We start from the raw sequence: 7764 nt of genomic DNA, 5'->3' as shown, positions 1-7764 counted from the left end.
TGGTGAGCTTGAGAGGTCAGGGATCTCAGTGTTCCGGGTACTTCACTCCTCAATCTGCCTCAATTGGATCCCTGAAAGGAGGCCATGACCAGTAAAAAACATATGAATAACGTGCATTAATGTAATTTGACTGTTTTAATCACAAATCACCCCATAAGCATGCCCATTAAGGGGTCAAAAAAGTAAAAGAAAAATCAGAGCAGGGGAAGATATGATGGCCACTGCACAGACAAGCTCTTCCGGGCCCATCCTTTTGAGAGAAATGATCACTCAGTTAACTCAGTGATCTCTTGTCTGTGCAGTGAAAGGGCGGATAGGGAAAACATTTATTGAGAAGCTTAAATCTAAGCAGAGCTCAGTAGTTATTAAGCAGGATGAAATTTGTGAGGTTCTAAAACAGTTCTATGAGATGCTTTATTCTGAAGACAGAAAAGGTGGGCAAACGGAGCAGGACAAATTTTTTAAATGCCTTCCCATTCCAAAAATCATGGAGCACAATTAAACTTTCTAAATAGATCAATTCAGTCCTATGTACTAAATGCAAGTAAAGCAGGGAAAGCTCCAGGTCCAGATGGGTTCTCTTACGACTATTATAAATTGTTACAGACACAGGTAGTTGGGCCTCTGAGTATTTTATGGAAATGCATTGGTTCATGGAGACTTCCTGAAAGATTTTAACAAGGCCTACATTACTGTTTTAGCCAATCCAGGGAAAGACCCAGTTCTCCCTTCCAGGAGATATGCACATATCTCAGCAGCTTTTAAAATCTGCTCAGCACGTGCGAGCCCAACATATTCACACATCCCCTAATTAATGCGCATATCAGACTTTTAAAATTCATCTTTATGGGTTTTTAAAAGAATGACATCTGCTCAGTTTTGGTGGAAGCAACATAATCAAACACTCCATGGCTTACATTGCTCATTCTCGACTACCAATGTTTTGTATCTTTATTACTTTTATTTTTAAAATTGTAAATTTTATGAATGTACCATTATGTAATCCGCACTAAGGGGTAGATTTTCAAAAACGGCGCGTTGGCGTACTTTTGTTGGCGCTCCAGGCGCCAACAAAAGTACGCGGGATTTTAGTAGATACGCGCGTAGCCGCTAAAATCCTGGATCAGCGCGCGCAAGGCTACCGATTCCATGTAGCTGGTGCGTGCCGAGCCGCGCAGCCTACCTCCGTTCCCTCCGAGGCCACTCCGAAATCGGAGCGGCCTCGGAGGGAATTCGCTAATGCCCTCCCCTCACCTTCCCCTCCCTTCCTCTACCTAACCCACCCCCCCGGCCCTGTCTAAACCCCCCCTACCTTTGTTGGGGGATTTACGCCTCCCAGAGGGAGAAGTAAATCCCCGCGCGCCAGCGGGCCGCTGGTGTGCCTAGACACATCCCGGGGGCGGTTCCGGAGGGCGCGGCCACGCCCCCGAAACGCCCCCGAAACGCCGCGTCCCGCCCCGAAAATGGCACGCCGCTCGGCCCCGCCCCCGACACGCCCCCCTCGGAAAACCCCAGGACTTACGCGAGTCCCGGGGCTCTGCGCACGCCGGTAGGCCTATTGAACATAGGCGCACCGGCGTGCAGGGCTCTTAAAATCCGCCCCTAAATGTATTGTTTGAAGTTGTGGATAATAAGTCTGTTTAAATAAAATAATTAAAAAAACAACAACTCCACAACTAAATCTAGGTTACATAGGCCTAAGGCAACCTGTAAATCTTTCACTTTATTTTCAGAATCATCAGCAAAAAAATCACTGTTTAAAGATTCTTTCTCAGTGGAACAGTCTGTTGCCATTACCATCTTATTGTTGGGCTGATTCAGTATGGTGTGCTCGGCCGAGCACACCTTTAGCCCCCATTTGGCCGCGCGTTTTCGACACGCTATTTTTACCCCTTATACAGTAAGTGGTAATAGCACGTGGAAAACGTACGGCCAACACCCCCCCCCCCCCCCCCCCCCGGTGCAGCCAACCCCCCGAAACAATGCATATTGATGAGCCTATTAGTTAGTCCCGCGCGATACAGAAAGTAAAATGTGCAGCAAAGCCGCACATTTTACTTTCAGAAATTAACACCTGTCCAAAGGCACAGGAAAAGTGTACAGAAAAGCAGAAAAAACTGCTTTTCTGTAAACCCTCCGATTTAATATCATAGCGATATTAAGTCGGAGATTTAATATCTTTTTTAAAAGATTAAAAATCTTTTAAAAGTCGGAGATTTAATATCTTTTTTAAAAGATTAAAAAAAAAAAAAAATCTGCCCACGGCCCGCAGGTTGCAAGACGGACGCTCAATTTTGCCGGTGTCTGTTTTCTGAACCCGTGGCTGTCAGCGGGTTCAACAACCGACGCCAGTAACATTAAGTGTCGGACCTCAAACACGCTGACAGCCACCGCTTCTGTCAAAAAGGAAGCGCTAGGGACGCACTAGAGTCCCTAGTGCCTCCTATTTACTGCGGGTCCTAATTTGCATACCTTGGCTTCCTGAATTGCGCGCCCAGGAGAGTGGCCTGGTGCGCGTCGGGAGAACGGGTGCTCGCCGGTTCTCCCACGAGGTTTTCTGTATCGGCCCGTATGTTAGACCATTAGGCGGGACAAGTAAGCTTAGAAACTATGGCAAAAAGTTCTAGTGGTCGTTTTAAGGAGCCCTGCAACTGGAAATCCCATACGTAACCAATTAACCTTGATTCTTTTTATGCAATTGTAACATAGTTCTCTGCTTCAACAGTGGGGTGGGGGGAGGGGTGGAGAAGGAAAAAAAGGAAAAAGGGGAATTGGGTTCAGACGATAGCCAATGCTGGGTCCTGACTTTTCTCGGTCCGGGGTATTGATAAGCAAATATTAGGGAAAAAGCGCAGGACTGCTTCTATGGCCAAGCAGCAGCATTGTATGAATTATCAAGAAGGCTACTCATCCCATAAAAATGTTGCTGGCAATAATTTTGTTATGTGTTTGGCAGTCCTTGGTTTTTATTGTGTATAAATATTATTAACCTTAACATGAAGCATTGGGTAACCTGCACAGAGCATCAGTTACTATCTTTAACAGACACATGGGGGTAACCTGCATGGAGTGGCAGTTACTACCATAAGAAGCTTGCTGGGCAGACTAGATGGACCATTTAGTCTTTTTCTTCCGTCATTACTATGTTACTCTGGTAGACCTTTGGGTGGGGTAAGTAAGCTTAGAAACTGTCGCAAAAAGTTCTAGTGGTTGAATTAAGGAGCCCTGCAACTGGGCGAAATAATTAGCCTTATGGGCAGCTTCAAAACTTTTATACACACTTATCGCAATATTTAATCAATCTTTTGAGATGTTAGTTTTCAACTTTCGCCAGTGCCTTTCAGCCCAATGTAACTTTCTCTTGTCATCAAGCAATTCTAAAGAAAACCAGGAGACACTTTTTAACTTACCCAGTTAAGAGCTTTAAGCCTGTTAATGCCCCAGACATCAGATATGTAAAGCTTTTCATTGATGATAATGTCTTTGACTATGACAGTCCTGTAAGATTATCCATTAGGGCCATTGCTATTATTGCCTTTCTCTCTGTTGTGAATATTATGTTCATCAGAAATTCCAGGGAATGCTGTCTGACATCATCCTGCAGCTAAAGTATCAGCCCGAAAATACACTGAAGTGATGCAGGTTAGCATGGCCCAATTAATTTGGTAGCATGTTTCCTAATGGAAGAGAGTAAAAGAAGAAACAGAGAAAAGACAAGAAGATGGAAGCAAAGAGTAAAAAGATGGAAGAAAGAGAAAAACATGATGAAGGAGAAGAGAATTTGAAGACATTAAGGAACTGGGGTAGATTATCCATTTCTTATCAAGGGGCTCTCACCAACTCTGCTGCACACCATGAAACACTCTTTGGTGTCACAAAATAATTTCACAAGGAGCTCCCAAGAGCCCCATCCAGCATATCATCCATCATCCCCCTCTAGCATGTGGGGGGGATAATGGATGATGGAAAGCAGAAAGGAACTTACTGGAGGAGGACAATAAGGAAGGGAGTGGTTTCAAAGGTCCATTGAGCTCAGCGTCCTGTCTCCAACAGTGGTCATTCTGGGTCAGTTGGACGTACCTGGCAGATCATGAAGGACAGATTAATTCCCTGTTTCTAGAAGTAAAGGGTGGTGATCTTCAAGTCTACTGGGCTAATAATTGATAATGGCTCTGCCTTCTAGAAACTTGTCCAAAGCTTTTTTGAATACATGTATACTGCTATAAAGTTGACTCTTCTCTAAGCTATTTTGCCATTCTTCACAAGGGAGCTGTCACATACATTTTATCATTTTTGCTGGCCTTCTCTAGTTCTCCAGTTATCTTTCTAGAGATTGGGGGGGGTGCAATATTCAAGTTGTTGTCTCACCTTGGATGTGTATGAAAAAAGGTGGAGAAAGAAAAAAGCAAGGAGGGGAGATGTCATCAATAGGCAAGGCAAATGAAAGAGATTATCTGAGAGCTATGAGAGGAGCAATCTAAAGATTTCCACCAGAAAATGAGTGACTTAGCTGCTTACTGCAGTCACAAGCTTACTAGGAACTTAATTCTGAAAGTACACGGCACTTTTCCCTGCAGACTTAGCACCAGCTTTCAAAGGGAAAGTATGCATGTACTTTCCCCTTTGAAAACTTCCTAGGGAAAAACTACTCCCAGAGATTGCATCTCCTTTTTCTGCGGAAACTTTTTAACTGAAAAGCAATGCACCTAGGGGCCGATGTAATAAGATCTGAAGTGAAATCAGCACTAGTTGTCTGCGGGTATTTTCTTTTTTAGCACGCATAGCTAAAGCCTCGTCGGGATGCAACAAAGGACAGGTATGCAAATGAGATGCACGCAGAAAATGTGCGCAAAAGTAAAACACACACGAAAACGCACGCAAATGCGCGGGGGTCAAGGCCCTATGTAACAAACCCTGCAGAAACCCACGCTGAAACCCACATTAATGTGGTGACCCGCGAGTGATTCTCGGGGCGAAAGCCTTTCCCATTTAGAAAAAGTAAAGAAGTTAGTGGTCTGGGAGTGGGACTCAAGGTGGGTAGATGTTTAACCTCTTCATGTTCCCTCTCTGATCACGTGGCAGCTGTACTGGCGCGGATGCTGGTAATTGTGGGAAATGTAACAGAGATTTCTTCAGCCCACCCACAAAATGTGCCCTAGAATCCAAAAAAAGTGAAGTTAATCTATGATTACTCCAGAGCTGCACGAACACACCACCACACTAATGCCAGCAATGGAGTAAACCGGCCTCCAGACACCTGCTTTAACTTAACTCCTGCCCTGACCCAGGTGCTAAAAAACCTGTGTATAAAAATCCGCACTAACTGATGCGTGGCTCCCTGCATAGCCTGTGAATAGTTAATTGCCTCCTTTGCATGCCATTTGCATGTTTCGCGCAAAACCAGCTGCAGGTTTTTAGGTGGATTTATGCATGTGTTTTTCCCGCGCTGATCACGTTATTACACACATGCATAAGACTAGCACACAAAAACACATGCAAGCATGCACAAAAACACTCGCAGCGGCTTTAGTGCAGCTTATTATTACATCGGCCCCATAGTTTGGAAAATCCCAAACTATGCATGTTGCTGCCCCCCTCTGATCTAAACCTCCCCCACTATCTCACCTACTTTTTCCCTGCATATTATTGATCCCCCACAAATATGTTTACCTGCCTACAGGACAGGCACCTTACAGACAATTCTTTTACCCATGTAAATAGCTTTGTAAAATTGTCCTCCCCCTGTTTGCAACTTAAATCGGGCTCAGCCACTTAATAACAAGAACAGCGCAGAGATGCAGAAACAGACGGGATTAATATTGTCAAAAAATGCACAAAAAAGATGTGTTTTCTGTAGGCTTTAATCCAAGGTGTAGTAGTCTGACAAGCAATATTTTGCCATCACAATTTAGTAAACAAAACATCAAAGGATACATTTCATTTTAGATAAAAATGCAACCAGACTTTCAAATTCTTTTTCTCTTTTTCTAAATAGCTACTAAATTCTGCCTTCTTTATCACAAATTGTATAATAAACTAAAGCCTAATTGAAGATGTTTTCCATTTTTAAAACAATGTGTTTTCAATTATGTGTTCTATGATTGTTGCATGTTCAGATAAGGAGAATGAAACAAAAAACACGATGAAACACCTTGTATTCTAGTTTGTTATATTTAAAAATACTAAGACCCTACCGTTCTGGTTTAAAAGAAGGTGCTGCCTGGCCTTAAAGCTGGTGACATTGGGGAAGATTTTAAAAGGCCTGTGCATGTAAATCCAGCTGGATTTACGCGCGCAGGGGGGTTAAGCGCGCCGAGCCTATTTTGCATAGGCTCGGCGACGTGCGCAAGCCCTGGGACGCGCGTATGTCCCGGGGCTTTGAAAAAGGAGAAGGGGGCGGGGGCGGGGCGCCGGTCCGGGGGCGGGACCCGAGGCAGGCGTAAATAAGAAAACAAAGGTAGGTGGGGGGATTTAGGTAGGGCTGGGGGGGCGGGTTAGACGGGGAAGGGAGGGGAAGGTGGAGGGAGAGGAAGGAAAGTTCCCTCTGAGGCTGCACCGATTTCGGAGCGGCCTCGGAGGGAACGGGGAAAGCCATCAGGGCTCCCCTACGGCTCGGCGCGTGCAAGGTGCACAAGTGTGCACCCCCTTGCGCGAGCCGACCCCAGATATAATATGCGCTCGGCTGCGCGCGCAAGTTATAAAATCGGGCGCAGATACTAAAATCTGGCCCATTTTGCTGTATGGCCATACAGCATACAACAATAACACAAAATGGCACCTGCCCTTAAAATACTACTCGCCAGACCACTACACCTTGGATAAAATCCTAAAGAAAACAGATTTTTGAACCAGAGCCAATGGAGCAGGATTGACTGGGGATCGGACCTTCCTTCTTCTTCTTCTTCAGAGACGCCAGAGGAAGGGCTAAGTGTTTTTCCAGGAAGCTGGGGGAATTTTTTTTCTTTTGGGGGATGTTGAAATGTAATGTTTATTTTGGTTCAGTGAATGAAGCAAACCTAAATAAACATTAAATAATCAAAACTGAAATATCAACTCCCTGCCCCCTGAAACAAAATGAAAACTGATTCCCTGTACATCCATCATTCAGGTTTCCAGGAGGGCTATTTCCATTTACCATGAAAGAACCCCCTGAATTCCTGTTATAAGAGAAGGTGGAGCTGACCCAGTGATTCCAAAGCATATGCTTCACACTGCCATGTGGAGGACTGAGTTTGATTCCCAGGCCAGCCAGAGCTGGAAACGCTGCAGAGAGAGCATTCACAACTCCTCGGGGGAATGACACCCTGTTTGTCACTCCCCCGCAATGCCTTGGGAGAGGACTCCGAGTGCACGTGATCCAGGCTCTGAAATGATTTGCTCTTTGCGGCCCTATCCAGGGCCTGCTCTAGGATGGCAGGACATAGTTGGAAGAGGAATATAAAAATAAGGGGGAAAAGCTCCGGGTAGTCAAAAATGAAGGCCCATGGCTCTGCAGCCCAATAGAGGAGAGTTTAAATTGAGATGGAAAGCCCAAAAGGAGAAGATGGAAGCTATCAGAGCAAAAAGATGGAAAGTTGCACACAGCTTAACACTACATCCAGCAGGCGAGGTATTCGGAGAATGCTGGCCTTGTTCCGACTGTGATGATCCACAGTGACCTTGACTGCTCCCTCTCTCCCTGACAAAACAGAAAGCACAGTGCCTTTGGCATACATTTGAACAATATCCATAGTACCCTAGTAGAGGCTGGCAGGAAAATGACCT

This window comes from Rhinatrema bivittatum, chromosome 4 (assembly GCF_901001135.1).
Source record: "Rhinatrema bivittatum chromosome 4, aRhiBiv1.1, whole genome shotgun sequence".
Lineage (NCBI taxonomy): Eukaryota > Metazoa > Chordata > Amphibia > Gymnophiona > Rhinatrematidae > Rhinatrema > Rhinatrema bivittatum.
The sequence above is the reverse complement of the archived record's forward strand: the minus strand, read 5'-3'. Positions refer to the sequence as shown.